At 40.5% G+C, this 20,102-nt stretch overlaps 1 non-coding gene across 1 annotated transcript; it reads right to left on the bottom strand.

Moving 5' to 3' along the window:
- Positions 1–5,266: 5,266 nt before the first annotated feature.
- LOC131244741 (small nucleolar RNA R71) lies at positions 5,267–5,373 on the bottom strand. The gene has a single exon (XR_009170518.1). It is a non-coding gene; the product is annotated as a small nucleolar RNA R71 (small nucleolar RNA).
- Positions 5,374–20,102: the final 14,729 nt, after the last annotated feature.

The raw sequence follows: 20,102 nt of genomic DNA, 5'->3' as shown, positions 1-20,102 counted from the left end.
TCAGGGCGTTATAGAAAGAAGTGTATGTCGAACAACATAAGGGATTAGTTGATCCCAAACATCATCACCAAGTATACAGATTGAGGAAAGCACTGTACGGTCTCAAACAAGCTCCTCGTGAATGGTATGAATGATTAACATAAAATTTTATTAGCCCCAAATTTGTTAGGGGGAGTGTTGATAAAACTCTTTTTTATTCAAAAGACTAGAAATGCCTTGCTCGTTGCCTAAATTTATGTGGATGATATAGTATTTGGTTCCACATTTGAGGATATGGCTCATGCGTTCGCTCACTTATTGTAATCAGAATTTGAGATGAGCATGGTCAGAGAACTAAACTTTTTTCTGGGATTGTAAGTTAAATAGCTCCAAAATGGAATTTTTATTATCCACGACAAGTGTCACACCCCAAACTTAGGAACCAGACTCACAAAATTTCCGATCGTCGAATCCAGTGTCGACAGCCTCCGTATTACCCCATTCTCGGCTCCTAGCTCCCATCCACTGGTTTCCAATCCTGGAATCCTATAAGGAGGATTTTAAAGGTAATTTTTTTATAAGGGAGCATAACCACAAGTATACCCAAGTCACAAAACACCATCACCACATATCTACTAATATAATCTTTAAGTATAATGTTGAAAGGGAAATACATGATATAAAAAAATTCCAAAAGATCAGGCACATGCTCTTGCTTCACTGTTGTTGCGGTCTAGCATAACCTGCACGTAAACAATGTGCATAAGATTACTACGAAGCTTAGAGTGTGTGTGTACGCAATACATGTGCCAAGCATACAAAAATCAAAGTAAGCGAAAATGATGGAGCGCATAACTGTCAAGTCTATAAAGGCTATCAACCATACCCAGGCTATGCGATGCATAGGCCTACATGGCCAAATGTCATATGCTAAATATGCAATGCAATGTACCAATCCTCCACTAGTCCACATGTCAGAATAATTCTCAATTGGATCATCATCGGGGTTAAGTACACTTTCGACACTAATTGCTGCCCATCGCGCGTAAGACCAAGCGAGTGAAAAAGACCTCACTATCCACCTTGTCAGTGTTACACAAAAACCACTCGATCCGTCAATAGTGAACTTATTTTATGAGTTGGTCAAACTCAACCTAGCATATGTCACTCTACATATGGGAGAGTAAGGTCAAACCCCCTTCCAACCCACCCCAACACAGTGGGAGATGCGGCCTACCGGCATTCAGCCATCGTGCGCTCATGAATCTACTTGATTTAGATATTTTAGCATCTTACTGGTACCATAGGGTTTAGTGACTTTCACTTAAGGATGCCTGTGACACCCTGTAACCTCAGTAATTTCCAGTGTCCATCATCTGCCAGCCACAACAAGGCTACGGGACCGCCTCCCTAGTGTCTCTAGAAAGTAGATGTACGTGTCACACATAGTGCAGAATACATAAATCACACTATCCAAGGCATGCACTAAACCTACACATATCGCACAAATCATGCGAGGTGACCCTGTCTCATATAAAGTCCCCTAAGTGCCTCAAGCCGAACGACATATACTATGAACAATCATCATCCACAACAGGCATACAAATGATACGTATGGGCATATAATTAGGCATGATATCTGAAAGTTCCCTTGTTTGTCAATTAATGTGATGAGTAAGTCATAGAGTCCAGTGAGCCCCACATGAAGACTATATGATGAAACTCAACAAAGTGGATGTGATCAAAGATCTCTAAAGGTAAATCAAAAAAATGTCACATCCCATGACCAAAACACCTTAGGTAATAATCACCTTAAAAATGTTCTAATATGTCCCAAAATCAACAGGAAAACATCTTTGGTTGATTAGAAAACAGAAAACCAAGATGCAAGAGCATATGAAAATTTACAACTTCTGCAACTGACGATGACATCGAACATTGATTCGATGACATAAAAAATGTGCCCAAATATGTCTAGCAACCAAACCACATGACTAAAGAATTATTCAATGCAATCAAACACCATTCGATGTCATTGAAATTCAAACTTCGACGACATTGAGGTAGGCTCGGTGACATCGAAAAATAGGTTCCATATGTCCAGCAAGTTCAATAAGAAAATCACGAATTATTCGATGTAATCAAACTGCATTGGATGACATCGAATTTCAAACTTGAACGACATCGAAAACACAATTCGTTGACAAAACCATTCAATGACATCAAAATTGGGACTAATCTGTCCAGAGAGTTTTTGAAGGAAAACATGAATTATTCGATGCGATGGAACTCCATTCGATATCAACAAAATTTAAACTTCGATGACATCGAATTTTAAATCCCGATGACATCGGAGTAAGTTCGAGTCATCAAAGGAAATTTCGATGACATCGAATGCAGACAGACTTCTGCCTATTTTTCTTTACCATTTGGACTTTATTGCCTATTTAAAGAGGGTTACTTCTTAGGTTCCATGTTGAGAAAAAAAGAGAGATTTAAGAAGAGTTATTGCTATAGTTGATTCACCTACCATCTTAAATCTCATTTCTTATGGGAGTTCATCCTTCAATCCCTTCTTAAATACAATCATTGTTAAATCAAAAGATTATATTGAAGAATGAACTCCACCATTCAAGGATCCTTCGGAAACACTTTTAATGCCAAATCATTAAGCTAGAATCCTTTGAATGATTAATATTCTAGAATCTCTCCTTCACTTAAAGACCAGCATTTAATATAGAAGATTTCATATAATACCTTGACCCAACACTGGCGACTTGTATTAGAGCATCTACAGCTATTGCAGATCAAGGGAGCTGAAGACACTTCATCAACAAGGTCATCTTCAGCATGCACTAACAACGGGGCTTACCTACTTACAAGTAAGACATTGTCGAGTATCAAATATTACATATTTTCTCCATTTATATCTTGGTTTTAAGAATATGATACTACTTAATGGCATACTTTATACATGTTTTTGTTACAAGGTGAGTTTAAGAGCTTGGATTGAAAAGAATGTTAAAAGCATGAATTGAAGGCTCAAGAATTGCCAAGGTAAAGAATAGATCTTTGTAGACCAAGATTGAAGATTTCAAGACCCCAAGATTCAAAAAAACCAAGTGAAGAAGGAAGGAAGTTGAAAGAACAAAGTGTTAAAACTCATTTCACTTTGTGTTATCGACTACAGTTCGATGACATCGAAGCCATTGTTCAATGACATCGAACACAGATCGATGACATCGAATTTTTACATGAAAATCAAGTTGGTTGCTGGATATGTTGGATGAATTATCGATGAATTGAACTCATGTTCGATGGCTCGAAGCAGATGCTCGATGACATCGAAGTCTATTCGATGGCATCGAATTTATTAAAGAATTTCAAAGCAACTCACTAGACTGTTTTGGACACATTCTCGATGGATCGAAGACCCTTCGATGGCATCTTAGGACTTCTCGATGACATCGAAGGAAGGTTCAATGACACAAGAACTTACACAGTGCGAAAAATTTACACAGTGCGTAAAAGCGTTCGGAATTTAAAGTACATTCGATGACATCGAAGGTTGTTCGATGTCATTGAACGCGTTATATAGAGTTACACAGACTACATAAATCGAGGCGGTTTTGCGATCTTACGTGAATTAGGCTATAAATATGGGTTTCATATGGACTTCTTGAGATATCTAGGGTTTTTTAGAGCAGATCGAAGGGGTGGAGTCGTCATCCAAGAGTTTCTTCTTCTTTTCTTCCTAATTTTTAATGCTTTGTTTTAGGGTTTTAATTCCAATCATGTCTATGGTTGGCTAAACCTCTTAGCTAGGGCTAAGAGGTGAAGCTTGTAGTATTTTTGAGATTTTTTCTTCTTTGATTCTTGTTGAACTTCTTTGATTCTAATTTGATATTTAAGGAATACTTTTAGTTTTTAATGGTTTATTGTGACTCAAATTACAATAGATCTGTAATAGCTTTGAGTATCTTCTTTTCCTTATTTTGATATTGTGGGATTGGTAAATCCTGTTGTTAGCCATCATCTTCAGGGCATGGTTTGGTGATGGAATCCCTTTCAAACCTCACAGTTCTCCTTCATTGAGAATTAGGTCAATGAAAGTTCAAATTTGATTCTATTAATATATCTTCCAATTGGTTTGGATAGGACTCAAAATCCAATTGTGTTCCTTGAATCGAATAAGGAAACATCCTGATAGTTACAAGTGGATCCTTGGAACCCTAGTTGCCTTTAGATTGTTGAAATTCCTTTCACCATTACTTCTTTATTTCCATATTTCCAATTTAGATCTTTCTCTAGTTCTAATTTAGTTACCTTTGAAATACATACAAGATTAGTCCCTGTGGATTTGACCTTGGTCTTACCGAGATTATTACCACATCATGACCCTACACTTGGGGTTGTGAACAAGTTTTTAGCACTATTGTTGTGAACTAACATTTACGTTTTTCTGAGATTAATTAGTTTTAAAATTAGGTTAAGATTAGGACTTATTTACCTTCTATTTTTAGGTTAGGATTTTCCTGATTTATTTTTAGAAAATAACTTGTTTTTCTGTTTTGTAGGATTTAACATAGAAATTTCCAATCTGGTAACCTCTTTCCAATTCTCTCTCTTTTTTTTGTTCTAGCTTTCTTATTTGCTTTAGTTTACTTCTCTTTTAGATTTAGGTTTAGTTTCCTAACTTTAGGGCTGAGAGTGTTTCATGCCCAAGTGGGTCTGTGACAACACTCGACGTCTCTTAAGTGAAGGAGGATTGATCAAAGGGTTGCCTATCCATCACCGGATTAGACACCACCCAAGATCCTCAGAGTTAACTGAAGTCATGACTGTAAATCAACCTGTAAATCCTCTAAATCCTCCTCAACCTCTAGTTGAGGAAGCCCAGGATGAGTATGAGGTGCATCAAGCACCCCAACCTCAAATTTTACGAGATTATTTACAACCGGCGGGGGTGAGCATGCCTTCCTATATGATTTTTTTAGAGAATGCAGGAAATATGGATATTAAGCCAAGAGTGATCCAGCTCCTTCCAAAACTTCATGGATTTGAATTTGAAAGTCCATATCTACACTTGAAGGAGTTTTATGAGATTATAGCCATTTTATATTTTCCTAATGTGACTAAAGACACATTTAGGCTGAAACTCATTCCCTTTTCTTTGAAAGAAAAGGCTAAGACGTGGTTACATTCACCACGTCCACGATCTATTGGTAGATGGAATGACATGACAAGGGAGTTCATAAAGAAATTCTTTCCATACCATTAAACGAACACCCTCGGAAAGTCAATCATGAACTTCACCCAAAAGGAAGATGAAACATTCTTCCAATGTTGGGAGCGATTCAAGGATCTTGTCGGTTCATGCCCACAACACGGTTTTGAAACGTGGCGCATAACAAATTTTTCTATGATGGATCGACATCTTCCATACGCCAATTGGCCAAGACAATGTGTAATGGGGAATTCATGGACAAGAATGTCGATGATGTGTGGGATTATTTTGACAAACTTGATGAAAATGCACAATCATGGGACATCTCCCCAAAACCCAATACCACTTCTAAGCTAGCTCAACCAAAGGAGAGGGACAGAATGTATGCTCTGAAAGAGGAAGATAATATAAATGCTAAAGTGGCTAATCTCATAAGAAAACTCGAGGCCATGAAACTTAAGAACGACAAGGCTAAGGAAGTAGTTTGCAGTATTTGTGCTTGCAACATGCGTACTACTGAAAATTGCCTAACTATACCTGCTTTTGAAGAAATTCTGAATGAGTAATCGAATGCCATAAACAACTATCAGAGGGCTTTCAAAGGGACCACCTCTAATACATACAACTCTAGCTGGAGAAACCATCTAAATTTCAGTTGGAGGAATGGTCAAACCACTACACCTTAAGGAATCCTTAACCAATTTTTGGAACAAAGGAAACCTCAGGAGGATCCAGTTTCAAAACACATCTAAATTTAAGAGCTTTTCAATCAAGTCACATTACAAGTCTTCCAAGACCTCACCAAAGCCATTCAACGGATTGAATCACATTTAACGACTGGGGAGAAAGGGGTGCTTCCGGCCCAACCTCTCCCCAATCCTAAACCATAATGTGAAATTAGTGACCCAAGCTCATCAAATCAAATAGAGCAAGTTAAATCCATCACCACTCTTAAGAGTGGGAAGATAATTGACAAAACTATTTCAATAAGGGCTGAAAAGCCTAAGGATCCGGAAGTAGATGAGAATGATGGACCTAGCACTGCTCCACATGGGTTAGAACCAAAACCTTAAGGAAAACAAATTGCTCCATTCCTTAAATAGTTAATCGCACCAAAACTTTTGTCTAACTATTGGGATATTCTAGAGGTGCTTAAGCAAGTGAAGGTCAACATCCCTCTACTGAATGCCATTAAAAAAATTCCTTCATACGTCAAATTCCTGAAAGATCTATGCACTATCAAAAGACGGCAAAACATACAAAAGAAGATCTTTTTAACAGAAAAAGTGAGTGCCATCCTAAAGCTAAATGTGCCACAAAAATACAAGGATCCCGGTAGCCCAACCATTGCTTGGATAATTGGGAAATACCAGATTGAGCATGCACTTCTTGATTTGGGAGTGAGCGTAAACCTGATTCCTTATTCGATGTACGATAAACTAGGCCTTGGTGAACTAGAACACACTAAAACTACATTGCAACTTGCTGATCGCTCAGTTCGTGTGCCGAGAGAGATAATAGAATATGCGTTGGTCTAGGTTGACAAATTCTACTATCCAATAGATTTTATCATCTCGGACACTCAACCCATCATGAACATGAGCACTCAAATTCCTGTAATACTTGGTTGTCCGTTCCTTGCCACATCAAATGCAATTATTAATTGTAGGAATGGGGTCATAAGAATATCTTTCGGGAATATGACATTAGAGCTGAATATATTTTTCAATACGGGCAAACAGTCAGAGGATGATGATGTGCTTGTCCACTCCCCCGATGTAGTTGATGATATGATTAGGGAGATGGATTCCTTGCTTGATGCTGCGCCGGTACTTGAAGTTAACCGGTGGAGGCCACAATTTGAAAAATTACCCCAAACTAATGTAGTGCCTCTACCGTCTAGCTTCAGAGCGCTGAAGCTTGACCTAAAACCTTTGCTCGCTGATTTGAAATATGTCTATTTAAGTCAAGATGAGACGTACTCGGTGGTGATTTCATCTCACTTTGAGCAAGAACAAGAGAGTATGCTCATCTCTACTTTTATTGAGCATAAAGGAGCCGTTGGATGATTGATTGCAGACATCAAGGGAATTGACCTATTGATATGTACTCACCGCATTCATCTTGAGGATAATACGAAGACCTCCCGATAACCACAATGTAGATTAAATCAAAACGTGAAGGAAGTGGTTAAGGCTGAGGTTCTTAAGCTATTGGATGTGGGTATCATATACCCTAATATCAAATAGTCAATGGGTGAGTCTAACTCAGGTGGTTCCTAAGAAGTCCGGAGTCACCATCGTACCCAATGCCGACAATGAACTCATGCCAACTAGAGTTACTACTGGCTGGAGAATGTTCATTGATTACAAGAAGTTGAATATCGTTATGAGGAAGGACCACTTTTCTTTGCCTTTCATTAATCAAATTTTGGAAAGGCTAGCTAGTCACTCCTATTATTGCTTCCTTGATAGATATTCGGGATATAATCAGATAGACATAACCCTTAAAGATCAAGAAAAAACCACTTCAACATGTCTCTTTGGCACCTTTGCTTACTGAAAGATGTCATTCGGACTGTGTAATGCCCTAGCCACTTTTCAACGATGCATGTTAAGTATCTTCTCTAACATGGTGGGGCAATATATAGAGGTCTTCATGGATGATTTCTCTGTCATTGGTCCATCCTTCAGCGAATGTTTAGAAAATCTAAAAATGTACTGAAGCGATGTGAGGAAAAGAATTTGGTACTAAATTGGGAGAAGTATCATTTCATGGTTCGTAAGGGAATTGTTCTTGAGCATATCATCTCGTTTAAGGAATTTGAGATAGATAAGGCTAAAATTGATCTTATCTCTAACCTACCTCCACCCAAGAGCATATGAGACGTGCGATCCTTCTTAGGACATGCTACATTCTACAGGAGATTCATAAAGGACTTTAGTCACCTCTCTCGTTCTTTATGCAATCTACGTCAAAAGGATGTACCATATAAGTGAACTGAGCAATGCCAGGAAGCTTTTTCTAAGTTCAAAGGCATGTTAACCACTGCACCTATCATGCAACCACCTGATTGGAGCATTCCTTTTGAGATTATGTGCCATGCGTCAAATTATGCTTTTGAGGCGGTGTTAGGCCAGAGAAAAGAGAAGAAGCCCTGCATTATATATTATGCAAGTAGAACTCTAAATCCCGCCCAAGTGAATTACTCTACTACGGAGAAGGAACTCTTAGTAGTAGTATTTACTTTGGACAAATTTAGATCCTACTTAATTGGATCCAAGATCATCATCTACATTAATCATGCAGCACTCAAGTATCTTCTTTCCAAGAACGATGTTAAGCCCCGTTTGATAAGATGGATCCTTCTACTCTAAGAATTTGACTTGGAAATAAAAGATAAAAAGGGAATAGAGAACGTAGTGGCTGATCATCTTTCACGACTTGTATGACTTGTTTTGCCTGATTCCCTTGAGACAACACTCATAAATGACATGTTCCCTGACAAACAATTGTTTAAAGTCTCCCACTTACCTTGGTTTGCTGATATTGCTAATTATCTTGCCATAGGTTTCACGCCAACACATAAGACTGCACAAGATAAGAAAAAATTCTTCACCGAGGTACACAAATTTTTCTGCGATGATCCTTATTTGTTCAAATATTGCCCAGACCAAATTCTAAGGAGATATGTGCCAGACAATGAACACCAAAGTGTCATCTCCTTTTCTGTTAATTTTCTGTGGTGGTCAATTTTCTGTTAAAAAGGCCACGATAAAATTCTGCAGTGTGGCTTTTACTGGTCCACTATGTTCAAGGAAGCTCATGAGTTTTACAAAGCTTGTGAGTATCGTCAAAAATTGGGTGCATTGTCCCATTGAAATATGATGCCTCTAAACCTAATTATTATCATTGAAGCATTTGATTATTGGGGCATCGATTTCATAGGACCATTCCCCCAATCCTTTAGGAATTTATATATTTTGCTAGCAGTAGACTATGTCACTAAATGGGTTGAAGCGATCTCGTGCCGGAATAATGACCATCAAACGGTCATTAAATTCTTAAAAGAAAACATCCTTTCCCGGTTCAAAACTCCTCAGGCCATCATTAGTGATGGAGGCTCACATTTCTGTAATAGGCCATTCAAAAATTTAATGAAGAAATATGGCATCTCTCATAAGGTGAGCACTCCATATCACCCACAAACAAGTGGGCAACCTAAGATTTCCAATAGGAAAATTAAACACATTATGGAGAAAACGGTTAACCTTGATCATAAGGATTGGTCAATTCGATTGACTGATGCTTTATAGGCTTACAGTATAGCCTTTAAGACTCCCATTGGAATGTCTCCCTTTAGACTCATTTGTGTGAAAGCTTGCCAATTGCCTGTAGAATTGGAACGTAGAACCTACTAGGCTGTTAAAAATCTGAACTTCAATTTGGACAACACTGGCTCACTACATAAACTTTAGTTAAATGAACTCAAGAAAATCTAGAATGATGCATACGAGAACTCGAGAATTTACAAGGACAGGATAAAGGTGTTCCATGATAGGAACGTCCTTCGAAAATCATTCTTGACTAGTCAAAAAGTCCTTTTGTACAATTCTCGGTTACATCTTTTTTCAGGTAAACTCCGATCTTGTTGAACTAACCCTTTCACTGTTACTAATGTCTATCCTCATGGAGCTGTCGAGATAAAGAATCTAATAAATGGTAATGCTTTCAAAGTAAACAGACATCGGTTAAAGCCGTTTGTTGAGATATTTTATTTAGAGGATATGTCTATGCCTCTAACTGATCCTGTTTACCAGGATTGATCTCCTAGTTTGATAGAGGTGTAGTTAGGTTTATTGCTTTCATAATATTTAGGACTAAGGTAGCTTACTTCCAGTCTGTTTAGTTTTTTTTGTGTATGTTAACCCATTTCATGCTGAGATTTTTGAAAAAGCTTCAAATTTCTTTCCTCCAGGTACTATCCTTCCATCACCATTCCCTTTCTTTTTGTTGCCTCTGTGCATTACATGCTTATTTCTTTTACATTGAGGGCAATGTAGATTTTAGGTTGGGGGTGTGGATTAGGTAAACTACTCAGTATATTCTTCGTTTTGAGCAAAATTGTGGAAATTTTTGAAATTTTCAAACTAAAAACCTATTTTGAAAGCAATAGTTATGTGCTTAAGGATGTTTTGATTATGATGATAAGGTAGAAGGTGAAATTTGAATTGTTGGAGTTTGATCAACTAAGTAATCTATCACATAAAGTTCTTGCATTTAATTGACTATGAAGAAGTTTGATATCATGTTAATCTAAATCACAAGACCCATGTAATTTAGCTTCTACAAGTCATGTTAGAATTTCTGATTATTAGTATGTGAATCATTGACAGATGTTGAGAAACAAGTCTAGATAATTTTATCCATCTTAAAAGAAGAAAAGAACCGGTTAAAAAATAGTGAGATCTACAAAGAGGTCATGAAAAAGAATAGAAAAAGAATGAAAATTCTGGAAAAAAAAAGAGCAGAAATGAAAAGAATGAATGAATACAAATGACCATGGATATTGAAATTACGGCAAGGACCGCTATAGTAGAAGTAGGAATATGTCAAAGTGTCCCAGAGGGGGGGTGAATAGGGCTTTTATAAAATTTTATGCCAATTTGAAATCCTATTAACCTAATCTTGATATAATATGCAACCATCAAGATATACTCATTTCAACTCTAATGGCTTCCAAGCCAGGTAGAGGATCCAATCACATGACTGCTCAATATTTAAACAAGATATAACAATTAGTTTATGATGATGGATGAACTATGTGAAAGTGTGTGGGATGTGATTCTTATCAGTTCTAGATAATCATGTTGCATGCTTCATGTGAACATTCAAAGTAAGCACGGTAAAAGAAAATGCAAGTAGTAATCCCAAACACAGTCGTTTAGAATGGTTCAGCTATGTGCCTACTCCACTCCCAGTGGACGCACTCATCCCTTGAGTGTACCGGATTTTACTAACAGAGGTTTCAAATCAGGTTCACCTCAAACCTTTACAACCTATACAAGGTTGACTCTATGACTTACACAAGGTACCTAAACATGCTTACACAAGGCAAACATTTATGTCCTACATAAGAGTAAAGGTTCTACATGAAGCACCTAGGTTTTATGCCCTACACAAGATCAAATGATCCACACAAGGAACCTAGGTTTTATGCCCTACACAAGAGCAAAGGATCCACACAAGGAACTTAGGTTTAGATCACACAAGTCAAGGATCCACACATGGACCCTAGTTTAGGCCACACAGGCCAAGGACCTATATAAAGGACCTGAGTTTATGCCCTACACAAAAGCAAAGATCCTACACTAAGAACCTAAACGTACTCTCCTGTAGGAGGCCTCCTATGAGGGCTTGTAAGGGGTGGGATGTACCTGTAACCCTGTAACATCCCAAAAATTCTTGGCCAGAGTTTATACTCTTGCCCAAGAAAATCTGGTGTTAATAATGTATAAACCTGGATGCCTTAAAATTGCACAGTATTTTTTTTCCATTTAGTGTACATCCAAATACATTCGAGAAGGTAACATTCACAAGAATAGAAACAACTGTTTTGATTATATCTCATTAGAGTAAAAGAATAATCAAATGTCCTCTCAATGAGAGCTTATCACATTTGTCGAGTTCGTAATGGATGTATAAAGTTAATTAAACAAACTGTCTTCATATTCTTTTAGTGTTGTCTTCTATAGGGAGATTGTTCTTTAGGTCTTCAATCTGTACGTCACCTACATAGTTGGGAGAGGGTCAATGTCCTACTCATAGTGATGGTTATCCTTTAAGATTAACAGTAATTCAAGAGAGTCATAAAACAATGTAAAGGTTCTGATACGTCAAGTAGTCCACAACTACAAAAGGTATCAATGCACAAGCAATCTACATGAGATGTGAAGACCCGTATTCTAGATCGTACTATTCTGTAGGCTTTCACAGTCCTCCCAGTCAAATTTTGGCAACCCACGATTTGTTATCGGCCTTTGCACATGATCCTAAGTCGTATCCCATATTCCAGAGTCGGTTCGACCCGAGACTTGTACCCTTGTGACTACGCCATTGCCGCAGTTCTGATGTTGCATCGTGCGCGCCGAGGCGATACCCTAGCCAAGAGATGTGGACCAGCGTTTAATTTGAAGAAAACACCACGCGTTGCAAAATCCAGGATAATCTTTCAAATCAATCACATCACATACCATCAATCAATCTCATCAGTCACATCACATGTCAAGTACAACACCCCATCCCCAAACAACCCCAAAGTCAAAGTAACCCACCCCTTACATGTCAAAGTACAGATCACCCATCACTCTCTCTCTCTTTCTCACATCCCATCCTCTCTCTCTCTCATTTTCTCCATTTTTCAAGAAAACCCCAAGCAACCCACGTCCAAGTAAGAGAGCTCCATGAGAGGAGCTGCAGTGTCGCCCACTTCCTACCCTCTCATCTCCTATCTCAACCCTCCATTTTTCATCATCTTCCTTCAAGATCGAAACCAAGGAGTTCAGCGTTCCATCAGACCAAGAAGAAGAGAACGGTGGGTGATGTTGGACCCACATTCCTACTTTTTATGATTTAAGGGTCCACTTGTTGTAGGACCGACTTGATGTATGTATTGTTCATGGGAGGGCCTAATAGTGGCGGGGTCCCTCCCCTACACGTTCTTCTCTCTCTTTCTCTCTCTTTGTGTGATGGATCTTGGCCTACCTTGATGCATGATCTTATCCATGCTGTCCATCCAACCTACAACAGTAAGCTAGCTACTGTATTGACAAATCCCAAGTCGTGAGCCCCACCATGAGATATGTGTTTTATCTAACCATCCATCCATTTGCGTGGGACCTACCCCAAACGTGTGATACATGTGAGGGTGGGGCCCATCATATGTATGTGACTTATTCTCGGCCATCCATCCAGCAGGGTTGGGACGGTAGGCCACATGATGTATGTTTTGTGTCCAGTCATCCATCTGGACGCTGGACGTTTCTGTCTTGCTCAGTTGTATTGTATTATATAATATAATATGTATATATTATTATATATATATGATTTATATATATATACAATATAAATACATACATATATGTATTGTATGTGTGGGCCACACCACGTGGACCCACATGAGGCGTGTAGTCCATCCACTCCGTCCGTCCCTGGCCACAGGCTAGGGACTGATGTAGGTCCAAATCTTTAGTGGGCCACACCACTTCGACCTCACCAGGCCACATGTGTTTCATCTACACCGTCCATCTGGATGGTGCCATGCACAACACCTCCCCCTAGTGGTGGGACCCATCTGTCCCACTGACGTCAACAAGTTTTGTGGGTCCCATGTGATGTATATGAACATCCAAGCTGCTCAGATGGTGGGATCCATTTGCTGACAGATGTCAGCAAGTTCTGTGGGTCCCACATGATGTACATGCATGTCCCAGCCATCCTGATGGTGGGACCCGCTATTAGACAATGTTTGGATGGTGCCGAGTTACATGGATAATATTTGAGTGGTGCTCATTTATGTGAAAAATGTTTGGTTGGTGCCAATTTACCTGGGCAATGTTTGGACCATGTTGATCATCATTAGTGGGCCATGTGCCCCATGGACTGATAGTGTATAGTGATATACATGTTACACTTATAACTGTTGAAATGATTTTTGGTGTGGTCCAAGCCCACTTGAGGCTCATTAGCATGGCCCATCCATGAGACCCATCATTATGTATTTTTGGCCCATGTACAGAGTCCACCTGTTTGTATTGTTAGGCCCATGTCGTGTGGCCCATTTGATGCACATGAGGCCCAAACTATGTGGCCCACTTGTGGTATACGAGGCCCACGTATGAGTCCCATGGTGATGCATTTACGGCCCATTTGATGAGGCTCATTGTGATAGATTGGAGGCATATGGGATGAGGCCCATTGTGATATATCCGAGGCCCATGGGTGCGGCCCATTGAGATGTATTCAGGGCCTATAGGTGAGACCCAATGTGATGTATTCAAGGCTCATGGGCAAGGCCCATTATGATGTATTCGAAGTCCGTGGGCATGGCCCATTATGATACATTTGAAGCCCCTATATGAAGCCCAATGTTATGTATGTGAGGCCCATGAGGGAGGCCCAAGGTAATGTATGTGTGGTCGTTACATTGTGTATGAATCCCTTATGTGGGCCACTCCTTGGGAGTAATGTTGGTTAGATGTCCACATTGATGGGCAATGATGGTTAGATGTCCTCATTGTGACCTTTCCTTAGGTCTTGTTAGGCCCATTTTCATCATTCTCTTAGTGGGTTAACCCAAATAAGTGGGCCCCATTCATCATAGACGGATGGCTCCGTACTATCGGATTTGATATAACCAAGGCCAATGGCCGATCTTGATATTATGGTTTAATCGGCCGTTCATATATAGATCTCATCGTGTATATAAGCTGATTGTATAGGCCAATTTCGATTGTCAAGGATGATTGTTGAGGCCAATTCTGATTCTGATTGTTGAGGCCGATTATTGAGGCCAATTCTGATTTTAATTATTGAGGCTGAGTATCGATTTCGATTTCGATTGTCGAGGCTGAGTATCGAGGCCGATTTCGATTGTCAAGGTCGATTTTGATTCTCGAGGTCAATTCAGATTTGTGATTCTAATGTCGAGATCGAGAATCGAGGCTGATTCCGATTGTTGAGGCCAATTATAAAGGTCGATTCCGATTGTCGAGGCTGAGTATCTAAGCTGATTCCAATTTGTCGAGGCCAATTATATAAGCCGATTCTGATTATCGAGGCCAAGTATTTAGGCCGATTTCGATTGTCGAGGTCCAGTATTGAGGCCGATTCTGATTGTTGAGGTCGAGTATTGAGGATGATTCTGATTGTATAGGCTGATTCTAATTGTCGAGGCCGATTGTATAGGCTGACTCCGATTGTCGAGGTCAAGTATCGAGGCCGATTCCAATTGTCGAGGCTAATTATACAGGCCGATTCTGATTATTGAGGCCTAGTATTTAGGCCGATTTTAATTTTTTGAGGCCAATTTTATAGACCGATTCTAATTGTCAAGACCGAGTATTGAGGTCAATTTCGATTGTCGAGGCTGAGCCTCGAGGCTAATTCCCATTTGTCGAGGCCAATTCTGATTGTCAAGGCCACATATCGAGGCTGATTCTGATTGTCGAGGTCGAGTATCGAGGTTGATTCTAATTGTATAGGCTAATTCTGATTGTCGAGGCTGAGTATCGAGGTCGATTGTATAGGCCGAATCTGATTGTTGAGGTCGAGTATTAAGGCTGATTTCGATTATCGAGGTCGATTGTATAGGCCGATTCCGATTGTCGAGGCCAAGTATCTAGGAAGATTCTGATTTGTCGAGGCCGATTGTATAGGTCGATTCTGATTGTCGAGGCTGAGTATCAAGGCCAATTTTGATTTGTCGAGGCCGATTGTATAGGCCAATTCTATTTGTCGAGGCCAAGTATCGAGGCCGATTCCGATTGTCAAGGCTAATTATATAGGCCGATTTCGATTGTCGAGGCCGAGTATTGAGGCCGATTCCGATTGTCAAGGCCAATTGTATAGGTCGATTCCGATTGTCAAGGTCGAGTATCGAGGCTGATTCTGAGTGTCGATTCCGATTGTTGAGACCGATTTCGATTGTCAAGGCCAGTTTCGATTGCCAAGGCCAATTATCGAGACCTATGTGATGTATATGCAGCCCGTGTTTAAGGCATAATGTGATGAATATGAGGTCTATGTGATGAGACCCATTATGATGCATTTGAGGGCTAGGCGATGGAGTCCATTGTGATGTATATTAGGCCCACGTGAGAGGCCCATTGTAATCTGTATTAAGCTCTTGAGTGAGGCCCATGGTGTTATATATTAGGTCCTTGTGTGAGGCCATGGGTCCACTATATGTTAGGCTCTATGTGGGTCATTCCTTGGGGCAATGTTGGTTAAATGTCGACATTGTCGAGGCTGATTGTTGATGCTGGCTATTGATACCGATTATGAGTATATGACAACATAGCATCATGATACATGCTTATACGCATCATCTCCATGTTTATTGTGAGATGTGATTCACCCTTACATACACCATAGTATAAATGGTTTATAAGACTCCCTGATAGGTGGAGTTATCCCACATGAGCGTACGGTGTGCGTAGTATTGATGCATGATTGGACTACATGACTCATGCATCTTACATTATGTGATTGTGATTACTGTACGCCCTAGCGACATCAGGGCTGTGACCCCCACAGGCATGTTGTGGATGTCCAGATGGGACATAAAAATGTTTAGTTCGAGCATTTGGGCATTTTAGATGTCCGTGGGTGAAAGTCCCTAAACCTCCGAGGCCAGGAGATGCCCCAATGTCTAGACCGAGTGGATACATGAGCGCCCGAGTGCCAATTACCAGTAGGCTGTCTCTCCCATTGTGTCGTGATTGGTTGGGAGGAGGTGTGGCCTTATCCGCCCGAGTGAGGGAGCTGTAAGCTAGGCTGAGTTTGACCAGCTCCTAAATGGGTCTGCTATCGATGAGCTGGGTGGACATTGGTATACTACTGACAGGCTGTCGGCTGGGGCTGTAGCCAACTTGGAGTGTACTAGACCCCAGTGATGATCCAAGAGATGTATAGTACTGATTTGTGGAGCAGGAGTTGCATACTCATTCATTCATTCATTCACCATCCACTCGGGCTGGTGGTGCACAACTATTTGTTACGTGTACCTTCGCAATGGCCAGGTTTTCGGTTGGGGCGCGTGACTAACTTGAGATTAGGAGTTTACCACATTAAGTCTGACTATCCAAATTTAGGTATGAGACTGGTTTAGATAGAAGTCCCTTGTGATGGACATCATAGCCAACGATACTACATACTACTATCCCAACTTCACACTCTGGCATAGTCATTCCATTCGCATCGCATATTGCATTACATCCGCGGCATATTGCATTTTGGGTTGCTATGTTTCTGCATTTATATGATCTAGATACGGCTGATGGTATTCGTGAACTCATCAAGAATTGTATATTGCATCCTCGGCATCTGATATTTGACTCTTTATGACTCCTCATTTGCATAGCTGATTATATTACATACTCTGATATTGTTTGACTCATAGACTTGTAAGTATTTTCTCTTACTCTGATATGGTATGATTCATGATCTTATCAGTATTTTCACTTATCTGTGACATTGTATGATTATGGCATTGTATTGAATACTTGACACTTATCTTGTGCACACACCTACACCACCCTCTAAGCTTTCTATAAGCTTATGCAAGATAGATGCGTGCAGGTGGCGTTAGGTTGCAGCAGAGTTGAGCATGGAGCGTGTAGCGATCTTCTAGAGCTTTGATTTTTGACATATGTATTTTCCTTTTCAGCACTATATACAAATGTTTATATTAGTGGATATGTGATGATGATGTTGCCTTTGTAATTTGGGTAAACTTATGGTTATACTTATTATGAGTTAAATATACATTGAAAAAATACTCCTTGTAGGATCCCAATATCGGAATCTGGCATATGGATGCTGGGAGCCGAGAATGGGGTATTATGGAGGATGTCGGCACTGAATTCGACGATCGAGAATTTTGTGAGCCCGATTTCTGAGTTTGGGGCATGACAGAAGTTGGTATCAGAGCATAACTTGGGAATACCCAAGGATAACATTGCATATCTATTGATAGCTACCCTACACTCTATGATTGTTGAGAACTTAGAATGGTTAGATCCCCGAGTTCGGATAACTTAGAGATTTTTTGATATAGCTCCCTACCGTTGAAATTGTGAGGCTGCATAGTATTTCATCTTCGATTGTCTCTGACCAGGATCCGTAGATCAGTAGGGCCAACATTCTGTTGACGAGGCATCTTGGGAGCGCAAGGTTAAGATTCGTGAGCGTTACCCCCATCTCTTAGGTGTTTGATTATTATATCTATAGTAGTAGAATTTTCCTCCTTTGGTGAGCTCTGTATTGGTTATGTTGTGTTTTAAATTTCGAGGATAAAATTTTTATTAGGGGGGAGAGTTGTTAGACCCATATCCTAAATCATACTGTTCTGTAGGCTTCCGCGGTCCTCCCAGTCGAATTTTGGTAACCCACGATCTATTATCGGTGTTTGCGCGTGATCTTAAGTCATATCACGTATTTTAGAGTCGGTTCGACCCAAGACTTGTACCCTTGGGACCGCACCGTCATCGGGGTTCCAATGCTGGGTCTCGCGGTTCCAATGCTGAGAAAAACACCACGCATTGTAAAACCCAAGAAATCTTTCAAATCAATCACATCATATCCCATCAATCAATCTCATTAATCACCTCACATGTCAAGTACAACACTCCATCCCCAAGAAACCCGAAAGTCAAAGCAACCCATTCCTTACATGTCAAAGTACACATCACCCATCACTTACTCACCTATCCCTCTCTCTCTCTTACATCCCATCCTCTCTCTCTCTCTCATTTTCTCCCATTTTCAAGAAAACCCCAAGCAACCCACGTCTAAGCAAGAGAGCTTCATGAGAGGAGTTTTAGTGCCACCCACTTCCTACCCTCTCATCTCCCATTTCAACCCTCCATTTTTCATTATCTTCCATCAAGATCGAAGCCAAGGAGTTCGGTGTTCCATTGGACCAAGAAGAAGAGGATGGTGGGTGATCTTAGACCCACATTCTTACTTTTTGTGATTTAAGGGTCCACTTGTTTTGGACCCACTTGATGTATGTATTGTTCAAGGGAGGGCCCAATAGTGGCGGGGTCCCTCCCCTACACGTTCTTCTCTCTCTCTCTCTCTCTCTTTGTGTGATGGATCATGGCGCACCTTGATGCATGATCTTATCCATGTCGTCCATCCAACCTACAACAGCAAGGCGGCTGCTGTATTGACACCGCTCAAGTCGTGAGCCCCACCATGAGATATGTGTTTATCTGACCATCCATCCATTTGTGTGGGACCTACCCCACACGTGTGATGCGTGTGAGGGTGGGGCCCACCAGATGTACGTGACTTATTCTCAGCCATCCGTCCAGCAGGGCTGGGACGGTAGGCCTCATGATGTATGTGTTGTGTCCAGTTGTCCATCTGGACGCTAGACATTTCTGTCCTACTCAGGTGTATTGTATTATATAATATAATATGTATATATTATATTATATATATGATATATATATATATATATAAATACATACATATATGTATTGTATGTGTGGGCCACACCATGTGGACCCACATGAGGCGTGTAGCCCATCCACTCCTTCCGGTAGGTCCAAATCTTTGGTGGGCCACACCACGTGGACCTCACCAGGCCACAGGTGTTTCATCTGCACCATCCAGCTAGACGGTGCCATGCATAGCCCCTCCCCTTGGCATATTTCATGATGCCGTCCATCCATTTTGATGGTGGGACCCATCTGTCCCACTGATGTCAGCAAGTTTTGTGGGTCCCACATGATGTATATGAATGTCCAAGCTGCTCCAACGGTGGGACCCATTTACTGACTGACGTCTGCAAGTTCTGTGGGTCCCACGTGATGTACATGTACGTCCTAACCATCTTGATGGTGGGACCCGCTGTTGGACAATGTTTGGATGGTGCCAGGTTACATGGACAATATTTGAGTGGTGCTGATTTACATGGAAAATGTTTGGTTGGTGCCAATTTACCTGGGTAATGTTTGGACCATGTTGATCATCATTAGTGGGCCATGTGCCCCATGGACTGATAGTGTACAGTGATACACATGTTACACCTACAACTGTTGAAATGATTTTTGGTGTGGTCCAAGCCCACTTGAGGCTCATTGGCACGACCCATCCATGAGGCCCA

The sequence above is a fragment of the Magnolia sinica genome, chromosome 4 (assembly GCF_029962835.1).
Source record: "Magnolia sinica isolate HGM2019 chromosome 4, MsV1, whole genome shotgun sequence".
NCBI lineage: Eukaryota > Viridiplantae > Streptophyta > Magnoliopsida > Magnoliales > Magnoliaceae > Magnolia > Magnolia sinica.
This window is presented reverse-complemented; position numbering and strand designations above follow the sequence as displayed.